Source organism: Megascapheus bottae, chromosome 4, assembly GCF_031878675.1.
Source record: "Megascapheus bottae isolate mThoBot1 chromosome 4, mThoBot2.hap1, whole genome shotgun sequence".
In the NCBI taxonomy this organism is placed as follows: domain Eukaryota; kingdom Metazoa; phylum Chordata; class Mammalia; order Rodentia; family Geomyidae; genus Megascapheus; species Megascapheus bottae.
The window spans coordinates 25474424-25490690 of NC_143512.1; the positions used below are offsets into that span (position 1 = coordinate 25474424).

General features: G+C 40.1%; 1 pseudogene; it reads left to right on the forward strand.

Moving 5' to 3' along the window:
* The first annotated feature begins 11456 nt into the window (after positions 1 to 11456).
* Positions 11457 to 11835, forward strand: LOC150064172 (ragulator complex protein LAMTOR3-like; annotated as a pseudogene).
* Positions 11836 to 16267: the final 4432 nt, after the last annotated feature.

Genomic DNA, 16267 nt, shown 5'->3' on the forward strand with positions numbered 1-16267 from the left:
CCCCAGAAGCAGAGTGACATTTGACAGATGTCTTGCAAAACACTTCATTTCAGATTTCCTAAAAACAATCTGAAGAATTATGAATTCAGGGAATGTGTTAGTGGTAGAATGCTTGCCTAACATGCATGAAAGTCCTGTGTGCCATTCCTCAGTATCACATAAACAGAAAAAGCTGGAAGTGGCACTTGTGGCTCAAGTGGTAGAATGCTAGCTTTGAGCAAAGAAGTTCAGGGACAGTGCCTGGGGCCTGAATTCAAGCCGCAGGACTGGCAAGAAAAAATTTAAAAAGAATTATAATCCAGCCAAGTCATTTAAATGTGCCCCTGAAATTAAAGACAAAAACATAGTGACTTTAAGTTATAATAAAGCATCATTTCTGTTGTATTTTAAATACTGACATTTCATAACACTCTTTCCTTATATATTTTTTAAAGTCTAAGAAAGACACACACATACAAATACCTTTTTTAAAAAACTGGAAATTTGCATTTCTAATATTGTCTTTCCTCCAATTTCTCCTCTTTCTCCTCCTCAGGCACATGTCAGGCATAGTCATTGCAAATTTAGTATCATCTCCTCGGAAATTGTGCCTTGATTCATACTTAGCTTTCTATGCATTGCAATCGAGCTCAAAGTTTCCCCTATAAGTCTCAATATTTTCAAGTATATTGTGCTCCACACTAATTTCATCTTACTTGTCTACCAGAGGGCCAGGAATTTGTCCTAGTATTACTGTGCCTGCCTAGAATGCAGGAAGACCGGGTTTAATTCCTCAGTATCACATACATAGAAAAAAGCCAGAAGTGGTGCTGTGGCTCAAGTGGTAGAGTACTAGATTTGAGCAATAAATCCAAGTGAGGGCACAGGCCCTGATTTCAGGCTCTAGTGCCAGTATGCACATGAACACACACACACACACACACACACACACACACACACACAAATGCAAGGTGCATTTCTATGTCTGCATTTTTTTTCTCTGGCTTAAATGATTATTAATCTTTAAAATTCTAGGTTAGAAATGAATTAACTTTTTCTAACTGTGTTGGACCATTTTATTATTAAATCTTCATACTTACAGGACATCCTCTCTTGTAAGAGCTCACTGTTCTAGTCTCTGATAATCTGATTTAGAAGTTCTCAGCTATGCATGCCTTTTGTTATTGTTGTTCTTTTGTTTTATTAGAGGGTGGTTTAAGTAGTACAGTGTCAGCCTGGAACAAAATGTCCAAGTGAGACCAGGAGTTTTATGAGTTCAAGATCCAATACCAGCACAAAATGGGGAAAGATATGTGCTTTTACCTTTGTTATAGATTTTTTTGGGGGAAAAGAAGCACTAACTTTCAAAAATGATGTCAAATTTTATTTATTATTATAGTAAACAAAAAAATTGTTCCTTGAGCTACTTTTGTTGACAGGTTTGGTCTCCTGTGTACTATTTTTGTTTTTTTTACTCCCAGAAATTGGTTTATTCCCCTACCTACCTCGCTTTCTCCTTTTGATGTGTGTGTGTATGTGTGTGTGTGTGTGTGTGTGTGTGTTGTTTCTTTCCCCCTTCAGAAAGCTCAGGGCTTTCTGATCGGTTAGCAGACACAGTTCCACTCAAACTGTTGTGCAGCATGGCTGCAAAAGACCATGGCTAGCAAAAGACCGCAATATTTCCTACCTGTGCCTCCCAGGTACCTGGAATTACAGTTATGCACCACCACACTTAGCTTGTTTTGTTGAGATGGGGTCTTGCTAACTTCTTGTTCAGGCTGGCCTCAAACTATCATCATCTCAATTCCACAGGCATGAGTAACAATTCAAACACAATTTGTTGACTGTGTTATTCTTTGCCCACTGATTTCAGTAGTCAATGAGAGAGACAAAGAGAGACAGAGAGATACACAGAGAGAGAGAGAGAGAGAGAGAGAGAGAGAGAGAGAGAGAGAGAGAGAGAGAGAGAGAGACAGACAGACAGACAGACAGACAGACAGACAGACACAGACAGACAGACAGACACAGACAGACAGACAGACAGACACACACACACACACACACACACACACACAGAGATTTGGACTGCCACAGAATTTTTTAAATTCTGAAGCAAGGTGACATTTGTGTAGAGATGGTGTTTTGCTATCTTGCCGAGGCTGACCTTGACCCCATGATCCTCCCTTCCTTCCATCCCATCTCACTCAGCATTATTAAGTTATCGATACCTGCCAAAACTTCAGCTGTTTGGGTCTTTTCTTCAGGATTATACTGCACTCTTTGCAGTATGCTTCTTTTCATTTGTTTGTTTCAAATGTTTCACAATAATAAGTGTAACTAGCATATACATATGAAAAAAATCAGTCTGTAGTTTAAGAACTGAAAACAATTGTGTAATATTACATAACTTTGGGTTCTTTGTAAAGCAGTTTGATTTCTATCAGAAGAGCCACTCTCCATGAAATCCTCTTGGGCTATGTGTGTCACTATAGACAAGTGTTTTAACAGAGAATGCACTGGAGCTAGTGACAGCAGATCAATTCTCCAATAAAGTTCATTTATCTCTCATCTGTCAGAGTACTTACTCTCCTGCTTGCCTGCTCATGCAAAAATGTAACATGCGTAGACTCAACAGCTTGTGCAGAATCTGTGCATTTAGGTCCACACTGGAGCACTGCTCTTTGTTTGTATGTCCACTTTTAACCTGTGTCGCAGTACTTACTATTTGCTACTTCTTTTTTCTTTTTGGCCAGTCCTGGGATTTGAACTCAGGGCATAAACACTTTCCTTGGGCTTTCTCAAGTCTAGAGTTCTACCAGTTGAGCCTCAGCACCACTTCTGGCTTTTTTTCTATGTATGTGGTACAGAGGACTCAAACACAGGTCTTCGTGCATGCTAGGCAAGCATTCTACCACTAGGCCAAATTCCTGGCCCCTATTTGCTATTTTTAATCTTTTAGAGAACTACTGTTTTCTTTTGATTGGCATGGAAACAATGAATAAAAATGCAAATACTGGAAATCTAAATAATGGTGTACAATTGACTAGCAAATACCAAAAAGCAAGACAATATTTCAATTTAGATGAATAGTGCTGGTTAATGCAGTTTAGTCTGTGAAAGCACGGAGACCTATTACAATAGTGAAATATCAGAAAAAAAAACCCTCACTAATCTCACACTTCAAATTTATAAGGTATATGTGAGGTCTGTTTGTCTATCTATTTATAATCTATCCTTTTGTTTGTTTGTTTGTTGTTGTTGTTGTTTTTGTCAGTCTTGAACTCAAGGCCTGGAAGCTGTCCCTGAGCTCTTCAGCTCAAGGCTAGTGCACTACCACTTGAGCCACAGTGCCACTTTTGGTTTTCTGGTGGTTAATTGGAGATAAGCGTTTCATGGGCTTTCCTACACTGCTTGACTTCTAAGAATCCTCAGATTCTCAGTTCTCAGCCTCCTAAGTATCTATAATTATAAATGTGAGTCACCAGTTCCTGGCTGGGGTGTGTATTTTAACATTAAAAAATTAAATTGGCCAAGGCATGATAGACTACAAAGAAGCTAGTATCCTGGGTTTAAGGAGAACACGGTTGTACTCCTAGCTATTCTAGATGCTGAGAGTCACCTTACAAACTCAGTCTGGGCAAGAAAGATTCTGAGACTCATTGCCACTCTTCATAAACAGCTAGTTAACTTTTTTCCCCATTTTTTTCTTGTAATGTATAGAGGGGTTACAGTTATATTTGCCAGATAGTAGGCACATCACTTCTCATACATTGATATCCCTTCTCATATTTCTGTCCCAATTTCCCTCCCCCATCCCTTCCTAATTATCTTGTTTTCCCCCTTTCCCTTTCCTATTTCAAATAAAAAAATAAACGTATATACAATATGACAGGTAACAAAGTCAGATACTGGAACAATATGAGAATAACCAAAGGGCAACAAAATAACTATGTTATTTCTCAATAATATAGTACATTAAGAACAACAATCACATGATATAAAGCTCTTATTTCCATATCCTGGAGATCCTTTCATTTAGCCTTATTTATCTAGGTTTTGAGCTATTGTAATCCTCTGCTAGGAGAGTCCTACGTTTGTACTAATTATTACAAATGAGGGAAACCATTGAGCCTGTGTTCCTTTGGGTCTGGCTTAGTTCACTTAACATGATTTTTTCCAAGTCTTTCCATTTCCTTACAAATGGGACAATGTCATTCTTTCTGGTGGCAGCATAGAATTCCATTGTATATAAATACCACATCTTGTTGATCCACTCATCAACTGAGGGGCATCTGGGTTGATTCCATATCTTTGCTGTGGTAAATAGTGCTGCAACGAACATCATTGTGCTAGTGGCTTTAGTCTGTCCTTCTTTCTGAATGATTGGGTAAATGCCAAGGAGTGGGATATCTGGGTCATTGGGGAGTTCTATGTTTAGTCTTTTGAGGAACCACCATAGTGAGTGAATGAGTTTACACTCCCACCAACAGTGTAGTAGCGATTCCTCTTAAACAGCCAGTTAACTTTTGAGCTTTGAGCTTTTGTTTCCTTCCACACTTCTGTATATTATTGTGTGCTCTTATTTATCAATTAATTTTTGTGGGCATCATATAGTTCTTGCCCCCTTTTATCATTCCTCTACCACTTTCTCCCCAATAGCACTAACAGAATCCTTGGGAATATTTATGGTATTTTTATTAGTAATGTACAGTCAGATATTTTTCTGCAAAAGAACATTAATACAATTCTTTTTCACAATTTTGTGTTAACTGATCTATATTTTCATCTAGTTGGCATTTTTCAGATCTCTCTACCTGTAAACATTTTTAGCTCAGTTTTCTCTAATTATTGACTTGACAGTCATTTCTGGACTTGATAGTTAAATTTAAAATAATAACAAAACTTTTCTTTTTACTATTTTGTCACTTTGTCTGTTTTGCCACCATGAATATGTCCTAGAGTTACTTTCAAATGTTCAATATAATTGAGTTCATTCTGATATGTTTTTAATTCTCAATAACTCCTGTTTTCAGACTTGCAAAACAAAAAAATTTAAAAATGCAGGCACTGATGACTCATTCCATTTTGTACCAGATACTAAGATTATGCTTGTCTGAGCTGATAGGGTCTCACTCAGTTTCTGAATTTTCTAGCACTGTGTTCATTGTGAAATATCAACCCAGAGTGGGGAGAATATTGAGTTTGTGAAAGAAAAGGATTCAGCTGTGCATAGTGGTTCATGTCTATAATCTCAGAATTCTACTCTGGAGGCTGAGTCAGGAGAACTGTGAGTTCCAAGCTAACGTAGGCTTACTGAAATTATGTCCAAAAAATTACCCACTCCACGCTTGCCCACACACACACAAAAAAAAACAAAAAAGAAATAAAAAAGTGAAGGCAAGAAACGGAAAAGTAAAGGTTAGGGAAAGGAAAAGAGAAGAGAAGAGCTCATTCAAGCCCAACTATACTCAGGTAGTCCAGATGTTTCATGATTTTCAGGAATTGAAGACTGGTGACCCAGGCCTCAAATCCTAGCTATACAGGAGGCTGAGACTTGAAGCTAGTCTAATCAAAAAGCCCACGAAACTCTTATCTCCAGTTAATTATCAGAAACCTGAAAGTGGCACTGTAACTCACAATGGTAAAGCGCTAGCCTTGAGTAAAGGAGCTCAGGGACAACATGCAGGCTCTGAGTTAAAGTCCCAGTTCTGACAAAAAAAGAAAGAAGGAAGGAAGGAAAGAAAGAAAGAAAACAGAAGAGAGGAAAGGAAGGAAAGAAGGAAGGAGGGAAGAAGGGAGGGAGGGAGGGATAAACCTGAAAAAAAAAAAAAAAACCCTTGAGTCTCCTCTGCTGCTTCCTGGGTGCTCAGCAGTTTTGGAGATTTGGAGCACTTGGTCTAGAGCAGCTAATAGTACAGTTAACCTGAAACACGAACAATAGAGAGCATTCAGCGAATGGGAATTCATTCTCCTTTCCCCATACAAAGTAAAGCCATGCCAGGGCATGTACAGGCCTCCAGGCAACCAATAAAGATGTGAGCAGTCTCCCTCAGAAGGCCAGGGAGGTGGTGACGGAGGTGGCAAAGATCCCACGGCACCTTGAGGTTCTCAGAAACTTTAAAAACTGATTTAAAACCACTTGAACTGAGGCTCTAAAGTGTCTGTGTGTAGATGTGTGCGCACATGTCCACAAACATATATACATTTGGAAATGTGGATATCTGTATTAGTGAAACTTTTTATAACTATATTACTTACTGGTGAATTGCTATATATATATTTGTGTTTGCTGAACAGGTGTCCTGTAGATTAAAGAGGACCTTTGTCTTATGGTTGACCCCCCAGGATTTAGGTGTTGGAGATTACCAATGTGATGATGTTGAGAGTTAGTTGAACTTTTAATAGGTTAACTGGGTCATGGGAGAGAAAACCCCTGTGGAGGGATTAATGTAGTTCCTGATGAAGTGGGCAGGTAACTGCAAGAGCAGGCTTAGAGTTCAATGTTTGGGCCAGGAGTGTGGCCTAGTTTAGAGTGCTTACCTACCATACACAAAGCCCTGGGTTTGATTCCTTGGAACCACATACACAGAAAAGGTGTTGTGGCTCAAATGGTAGAGAAGAAGAAGAAGAGGAGGAGGAGGAGGAGGAGGAGGAGGAGGAGGAGGAGGAGGAGGAGGAGGAGGAGGAGGAGGAGGAGGAGGAGGTGGGGGGGAGTCTTTCCTTAAATCTTTTGTGTTTTTTCCTTCCAGAAGGAACTGTAATGTACAGAAGAATTCCTTCACGTTCATAAGAGGAGAATCACCTCTTTTGTTGTTGACATTGGCTTTGAGTTTTCTGATGGGGAAAGAAGCCTAATCTGAGGGACAGTTACATGATTCAGTGTCTACAACTGAAATGTAGTATATAAACTTATTCCTTATATTAAGAAGAAAGAAATACAATCACCATTTTGTGATATCTTATTTCAATGTTTCTCTTAATTCTAACATAAGCCATGAGTTTATTGATGTATTCATTTATTTTTGGTCCTGGGGCTTGAACTCAGGGCCTGGGTACTAGCTCAAGCCTAGTGTTCTATCACTCCGAGCCACAGTGTCACTTCCAGCTTTTTGTGGTTAATTGTGGATGAGTCTCACAGATTTTCCTGCCCTGGCTTTGAACTGTGATCCTCAGCTGTTAACCTGCTAAGGTGTGAGCTACTGGTGCCCACTAAGCAGGGAGTTTATTGGACTGTGTCACATCACCAACAGTTACAAAGAGATGTGTGAGGCCACAGTGGCCCTGCAAATGTTGACCCTGTAGTTTGGATTTTCACTAACTTCATGGCCTGTCTTAAGGTCATCAGGAATGAGTAAACAGGATGTCTTTCAGGTCTCAGTTCCCTGAAGTTAAAAACAAAAAGGGATAGTAGTGAATTTTACACGACGTAGTAGCTCTGTAGTTCTTTAACAAACACACAAGTGAAATGCTTCATCTGAATATTTTTTACTGCAAGATTTTTTTTTGCCAGTCCTGGGCTTGGGCTCAGGGCTTGAGCACTGTCCTTGGGCTTTCTCAAGGCTAGAGCTCTACCACTTGAGCCTCACCACCACTTCTGGCTTTTTTTGTTTGTATGTGGTACCAAGGAATCGAACCTGGGTCTTTGTATATGCTAGGCAAGCACTCTACCACTAGGCCAAACTCCCGGCCCTATACTGCAAGATTTTATAGGAGCAATTATATTGCATTTAATTCAGGTGAGTCCAAAATGTAACATAAGCTTTTCTTTCCTTTTTTTTTAATTTAGTTCTATCGTCAGGTGATATACAGAGGCATACAATCACCTATGTAAGGTAGTGAGTACATTTCTTCTTACACATTACTATCCCTCCCATGTTTTTCTCTCACTTTCCCTCCCCATAACATAAACTCTTCTCCATGTCTGTTCTCCACTGAAATAAACCTGTTTGTCTGCCTCAGGAGATGCCAGGATGCTTTCAGCCTGGAATTTTAGCTTGAGATTCCTTAACTCAGCTGGGAGTTTTGAAGTTTTCTTATCTGCATCCAAGGCCATTGTCTGGTTTAGTTTGATGATTGTAAGTATTCCTGCTTCTACCAGCTGTTTTCCTTCTTTTGTATGTCTGCCATCTTTTTGTTCTGGTAGAATAGGAAATTGAATAAATAAAAAAGTGGTTGATTAAACATGTGAGACTTATATCTAGAACTGCAATGAATAAGTCCTGAATAATGACCAAGAGAGATTCTCCTGTGAGTCTATTTTGTAAAGTCTCTTTCATATTTTTTCTTTCTTTTTAGTTTTTAATTTGTATTGTCAGGGTAATGTATAGAAGGGTTACAGTTACATTCGCCAGATAGTAGGTGCATTACTTCTTACTTCTTACACATTGATACCCCTTCTCATGTTTTGTTCCCATTTTCCTCCCCCCCCAATCATCTTGTTTTCCCCACTTCCCTTTCCTATTTCAAATAAACAAATAAATGTATATACAATATACCAGTACAAAAGTCAGATACGGTAACAATATGAGATTAAACAAAGGACAAAAGAAGAGAAGAGAAATAACATAGCACATTAAGAACAACAATCATACAAGATAAAGCCCTTGTTTCCATATCCTGAGATCCTTACATTTAGTCTATATGACCTTTATGTCATATTTTTTAATCTTCATATTTATTATTTTTTGGACATGTTGTAGATAGTTGACTTTGCCAGAAAAGTGATCATGGAACTCATACAATGGTTAAATTACATATTATACAACATTCTTCTGAATTCTATGTCAAAGGGAAAGCTTTCTTGCTAAAATATCTCCTAAGAAAGAGATAGCAGAAGTGTCTCTGGGAAAAGTAGGTGTTGTGTATGCCTATAATCCCAGCTGCAGAGGAAGCATAGGCAGGAGAATCATGGTGAAGGTAAAAACATGAGAACTGAGAACGTCTTTAAAAAAGTATAAGGAAAGGGGATGGGAGCAGGGCTCAAGAGTAGAGCACTCGTGTAACAAGTATGAGCTCTGAGTTTAAACTCCAGTACTGGAAAACAAAAGTGCGGCTGGGAAATTTATTTTGTTTTACATAATATACTGATTCAGCCAGAGTTCCAGGGGAGCAGCATCAGATAAACTAGGCTGGAGAAATGAGTCATCCAAGGTAGGAGTGGGGATATGGTAGACCCAGAGCTGTACTGTTCTAGATCCTTATCAGAAACATTCCCTACCTCCCCTTAAAGCAAGAGTGTGGGTGTCAATTAGGGTTTCCCTTTGCTGTTTTCATGTTTTATGGCTTGAGTGTAAGCAACCTTTCCTTTCTCTTCTCTGAAATTTGGGCATGTTACCTCCATCTTTTTCCTCAGGAACTTTATAGTTTAATAGAAAGCACTCATAAGGTGAACTGAGGTTGTTTGAAAGTGAGTCAGTATAGCTCAGAAAGCTTCAACTACGAGCAACGAAGGGGCACAGAGTCTACAAAGAAAATGAAAGCCCTGAGAGCTAATTTTTCTGTCAAGGAAGTGTTATTCAACATACAATGCACATTATATTAAGAGGTTTTATTTTATTTTATTTTATTGGTGTGTGTGTAGGGGGGTGATGGGGTTTGAATTCAGTGCCTGGGCACTGTCCCTGAGCTTTTTGGCTCAAGGTTAGTGCTGTACCGCTTGTAGCCACAGCCCCACTTTTGCTTTTCTGGTGGCTAACTGGAGGTAAGTGTCTCATAGACTTTCCTTCCTGGGCTGTCTTTGAACTGTGATGTTCAGCTCTCAGCCTCCTGAGTGTTTAGGATGTAGACATGAACCACTCAGCTCAGCTTCCTAAGAGTCGTTTTAAGTGGTGGCATGTGCAGTCAGTATCTGTCCAGCAGACACGATGTGCTGAATTTTACCCCTTTGCCACAACATACTAAAAATAAAAAGTCTCTACTGAAATTTTCTACATTTTGGACCATGCTTTCTACCTATTGGTGTCCATTCTTTCCATCTCACCAGATAATCATTTGCATGCTTGCTGCTGCTGCTGCTGACATGATTGATAAAATAAAGTGTTTGGAACACACATCTACTTATTCTTCTGAACTACAAGTCATTCGACTTTGTTTCTGAAATTTCTTTCCACCCTTCTATCACCTGCCCCTATTAAATTTTTAGCTAAGCATGTAAGTGTGTTACTTTTCTTTATTCTTGGTGAGGGGATTCCTCAAATTGGGCCATGTTTGTGTTGCCTATTGGCTTGTTAGACTTTAAGGTCCTGCAAAAATGGCATGATCTCTGTGATAAATAAATTGCTTAGTTGAGGTCAGAAACAGCCCAGGGGATGACCTTGTTCAGACACAGCCCAGGGAATGATCTTGTTCACTGAGCCACCTGAGTCCACCCTGGAACTCACTTACCCACACACCCGACGCATGAACACAGTCCATTCATGCTGTCTCCAGTGAACCAGCCTCCTGCTATTTTCTTTGTAATCTCATCATCCAGGGATCTGGAGAGCCATTGGCCGCATCCATGCTGATAAATGGCAGCAGGCCTGACAAGGGGACAAGAGGAAGAAAAGGGGAAAGCAACTTCGCTTACAGAAAACATCAGATCTGGATGCCTGAACAGTAAGGGTAATAGATGTGGGCTGCCAGCACTCAGCTTGCATGCTATTTTATATCCAAAAATACTTAATGGGTATCATATAAATGGATATGATAGATTTTGGTAGATTACTGGCTTTTTTTTTTTTTGTCAGTCATGGGGCTTGAACTTTGGGTCTGGGCGCTGTCCCTGAGCTCTCCAGCTCAAGGCTACCACCCTACCCCTGGGCCTAGGCGTTGCCCCTGAGTTTTTCAGCTCAAGGCTACCACTCTACCATATTGATCCACAGCATCACTGGTGGTTAATTGGAGATAAGAGTTTCATGGACTTTCGTGCCCTGGCTGGCTTTGAACCTTGATCCTCAGATCTCAGCCTCCTGAGTAGTTAGGATTATAGGTGTGAGCCACTGGCACCTGACTGGCTTTTTATTTTACAGAAAGGATGTAACTTCCTAGGGTCAGCATTAGACTTATGATCACTTGGGTTTATTAACTTGATAATGTTTAAGCTTATTAACTTGTCTTGCATATCACTATCTAATTAATATCTTGAATATTAATATATTTCCTTTGTGCTATGAGATGAGTTGGGATATATGTTGTGTACAAGTTGGATCTGAACTAGTACTTGTCTTGCCATTCAGGGAGAGTTCCTTTCTAAGTGACGTATTTCCTTTTCTACCTTAGGAATGTGTCTTCTCGAGGACCCCTTTGCTAGAGACAAGATGATTCGTTGCACCAAAGGTTTTAGTATTAGGCGATACTAATGTGAAAGGAAACCTTGTTTGAAATGATGACTTTTCAGTTTGCCAGAGACTTGTTAGTTGCTCAAGTGCGGTGGGGATATTCTGGTGGCCGGGAAACCCAGGCATGCAAGATTGAGCATCGAGGGAAAGGGATTCGTCATGGCAGATGACCTAAAGCAATTCCTGCATAAGAAGTTACCAAGTGTTGAAGGACTCCATGCTATTGTTGTGTTGGATAGAGATGGAGTACCTGTTATCAAAAAAAAAAAAAAGTGGCCAACTATAATGCTCCTGAGCATGTTTTTTGACCTGGTTTCTTATCTACTTTTGCCCTTGCTAACAGGCCAAGGGAGCTAACTTGGACTTTACAAGAATAAAAGCATCATCTGCATAACACCTACCAGGTGGTTCAATTCAGTCATCTCCCTCTCCTCGGCAGTTTCATAGCCAGTAACAATGCCAACACAGGACTGTCAGCCTAGAAAAGGAACTTGCTCCATTGTTTGAAGAATTGATCAAAGCTGTGGAAATTTCTTAATCTGATGGTGGTTTTGATGTATACCTTACTTTGTTACACAAGTCAAGCTAGCAATCTTTAGACCACAGTAATACTTTTCTGTATATGTATGTAAGACAGGGCTCCCTTTTCCACCTTATACTATGAGTGTAATTTATAGACAGAGCAGGTATGACATTTACTTTGTAAGTCTTTTCTTGACATTTGAGGGTAACGGGGATAATCTGAAATGGTTTCGTCTGTCACAGCTCCCGTGGAGTTAGTGCAGTCACCACATATGGATGGGATCCTATCCAGTGGATCAGAATCAAAATAGTGCATTGATCCACTAAAGCCCTTGAGTGCTCCCTATCATAAAGGACTCCCAGGGGCTTGGTGTTTGGCCTAATACTTGCCTAGCATGCATGAAGACCCGGGTTCAATTCCTCAGTACCACATATATAGAAAAAAGCCAGAAGTGGTGCTAAGGCTCAAATGGTAGAGCTCTAGCCTTGAGAAAGTCCAAGGACAGGGCTCAAGCCCTGAGTTCAAGCTCAGGACTGGCAAAAACAAAACAAAACAACCCCCCCCCCAAAACATTATGGAATCACTCTAGTTCCTGGCCCTCGCCACTCTCCCAGTGATAGTCAACACTGGATTATCATTTGAGTTTGTCGTTTTGCAGGTCAAACGGAATGGAGTCTTCAGATGGCTGCCACCAGAGGAGGTCTCTGTATGAAAGATGCCAAGGAATTGTGTCCAGTGAATCATGAACAATGAGAGAAAGAACTCTAACTCTATTGAAATAGAGATGACTTACACTTGATCTATGAAAACCTACAGCCTATTTGAAAACTTCAAAGTTGAATACAGAAAGTTAACGATAAAATTGCTTTTTTAAATTGACTCTAAAGTTTGTATACGTAAGGAAATATGGCTATTCAACATTGGACACTCAGTTGAAAATGGTGTTTAGACTCACAAGATATGGTAGCTAATGAATGTTTGTTTGATTAATGGTTCTTTCCTTTCCATATTAACCTCAGTCCAGTTTTCCGACTGAATGAAATGTCTATGCAGTTGTATGAGTTATTTTGTACATTGAATTTGTAATCCTAGTTTATGATTGCCAAAGAATGTGTTTCTGGGGAGTGGACAAGTTTCAGCACATACTTATGAAGTGATTAGTAATGCTGAGCCTTATATAAGGCTTTATCAACAGTGCCGGTGCATGTAGGCACACTACAGACATTGACACACAAAACAGACTCACTTTTCCTTAGCTATTAACCTACTGATTCAGAAAAAAAGATGAAAATGTTCATTTTGTAAATAACCAAACTTATTCTTCAAGCTTCTAAAATATTTCCCAAGACACAAAGCAAGTGTCTACTGTCCTTTTGCTGTAATGTCATCTGTGACTAAACAGAGCTACAGAGATTCTCCCTGGGGATGGAGAGTGCTGTAGTTCGTGGAAGCGTTTTTGCTGAGGGGATGGCGTTCCATGCTGAGACCTCAGGCGGCAGAGAAATCAGCCTGAAGTGAGATTGAAGAAAGAACGTGCACAGTGGGCAAGAGAGGTGAGACCAAACGGCTTGCCAGCTTGCTTTCCAGCTTTGTGTACTGTCGGTGTTCTTGTGCTTGGGTTCCATAAGGCACAGCTGCCATCTTACAGTAAGTGTCTCCTTCCAATCTTTCATGCCAGAGACACTTTATACTGGATTTGCTGACAAAACAAGAAATCTTTGCTAACTAACCTCCAGTCCAATGCCTGAGGAGTATATAATAAACTTTAAGAGAAGTATACAGAAGACACCTGCTTCTTCCATGTCACTGCCTTTTTCTGTGAATACCTCAAACCTTGCTGGCAGCATTGCATCTCTAAGTCGGTGTCTCCATTAATTGTGTCCAACTTTTAGGAATCACCTCTGCTTACTCTCTTGTAAATGTTGCCACTTTGAGGCTCCCATTTCTATTTTTTATATTTCCTTCCTTCCTTCCTTCCTTCCTTCTTCTCTCTCTCCCTCCCTCCCTCCCTCCCTCCCTCCCTCTCTCTCTCTCTTTCTTTCTTTCTTCCTTCCTTTCTTTTTCTTTATTGTGTTGGTCATGGGGTTTGAACTCTGGATCAGGACTCTGTCCCTGAGCCCTTCAGCCCAAGGCTAGTGCTCTATCACATTAAGCCACAGCACAACTTCCGGTTTTCTGGTGGTTAATTGGAGATAAAAGTCTCATGGACTTTTCTGCCCAGACTGTCTTTGAACTGTGACCTATGATCCTCAGATCTCAGTCTTCTGATTAGCTAGGTTTACAGGCATGAGCCGCCGGTGCCTGGCTATTTTTTAAAATATTTTTTCAACAACTTTTCATGAACATTTCTCTTCTTTGTTTTCTTATTGTGCACGTGTGTGTGTGTGTGTGTGTGTGTGTGTGTGTGTGTGTGTGTGTGTGTGATTTCTCATAGCTCCTCCTCCTCTTCTTTCTTCTGCCAGTTCTGGGGCTTGAACTTGGGCCTGGGCACTGTCCTTGGGCTTTCTCAAGACTAGCACTCTATCACTTGAGCCACAGCACCACTTCTGGCTTTTTCCTGAGTGTGATACCGAGGAATCAAACCCAGGGCTTTATGCATGTTAGGCAAGTACTCTACCTCTAGGCCATGCTCCTGGTTAGGACATCTTCTTACATCTGAAAAATACCTTAAGATCTGAAAGGAAGAGCTTTGCTCACATTCAAGTACTTAGACTATTTCTCTGTTTTCTATGTCAAGCAGTTCTGAGACACGGAGGACTTTATGTGTACTCTTTGATAAAGTGATGGTTCTGCTGCTGTGTTTTGACACCTTGTATGTGTCACTCCATCTATGAAAAAAAGGGTTTTAGCCAACCAAGACATGGACTTATTAAGTGTACAGACAGGGCCAGCAAACTCAAGCAATTTAACTAGAAGCAGCTTTCTTTGTATTCAATCGTCAGTTTGCTCTTACTCCCTAAAGTTTTATTATCCATGGCCAATGTGTGCTTACACATTGGGCTACTACCTTAGCAAGGGACTGAGATTTGTGGAGTCAGAAGAACCTGTACTGCTTTTGATTTGGTCTGAGGTGCTTTTCTGGTAGAGTTTGTATCCTTCTTGGAGATGTCTTTACTCACTGCAAAACTCATACCTACAAAGGCATAAATGTAAATCTAAATTTAGGAACAGCTCAGAGGGTTGCCAGTTCTTCGAAGTAAACATAACAACTTTCCATTTTAGGTACATTTTTTTTAAAGTAGTATATAGGTCTGTATTTGACATTATGCCAAGAAAGCTAAAGTAACAATTTCTCCTCACAGTGAATATGAATGTGAGTGCTTGACATGTAATGTTCTTGTAGGATTCTCGCCGTGATGATGAGGAAAACTGAAGTCTGAGCATGCCCTGGCATGTCTAAGGATGCAGATAAATAAAGTAGATGGATTAAAACGCAAAGCTGCAGTTCCATAACCTGTAATCTTGACCATGATGGCATGCTACCTTCTCTAATGTAGAATACATAAAAGAAATTCTCGGCCTAGTGGTAGAGTGCTTGCTGAGTATGCATGAAGCCCTGGGTTATATTCCTCAGTACCACATACACAGAGGAAGCAGGAAGTGATACTTTCTCCTTGAGAAAGCTCAAAGACAGGGCCTATGCTTGAATTCAAGCTCCAGGACTTGTTTAAAACAAAAAAGAAGATAATTAATATAAACAAGAAAACCCTTAATAAGGGCCTTGTGGCTCAGAATAAAATGCATTCCATATTTTTCATTTTGATTTGTAAGCTCTTATCTGATGCCACCCTGCCTCCCAGCTTCCCAGATAAATTTTCACATCTTTTCTAAACCCCAAATATCACCCAGATTGCCAATTTCATAGGCTAAGGAGATCATATTTTGTGCCGTCTTATTTCAGTATTCTTTCCTTTTTATCCCCAAGAAGGATAGCGTTTATGAGAATTTTGACTGGAATGCTCTTAGAGCAAGCCAGCCCTCAACGCAGAACACCCTAGCAGGAGCCCCAAGCCATGTGATGAAGACGATGTTATTTATCACTGCAAGACAGGGTATCTAGAAAGTAAATTGTCCCTTTCTCTCCACCATTGCTTTCTATTTGAAGGCTGCAGAGGCCCGCTGTGCTCTTCAGTGGCATCATGTTCCCTTCTTGGTGTTACATTAATGGATAGAATCCTAGTTTTTGAAAAAAACAAGGTTACTACACTTGTACTTGTTAAATTGATCTGTTATGTACTCTTGCATATCCATTCCTGTACCATAAAGCCAACCTTTAAATGTACTTTGGAGTTGGGCCTGGTGCTGATTGATGGTGGCTCATGCCTGTAATCTTACTCAGGAGGCTGAGATCTGAGGATTGCAGTTCAAATTTATTCCAGGTAGGAGAGTCTATGACTCATTTGCAATGAACTACCCAAAAGTGGAAGTGGAGCTGTGGCATATGTGG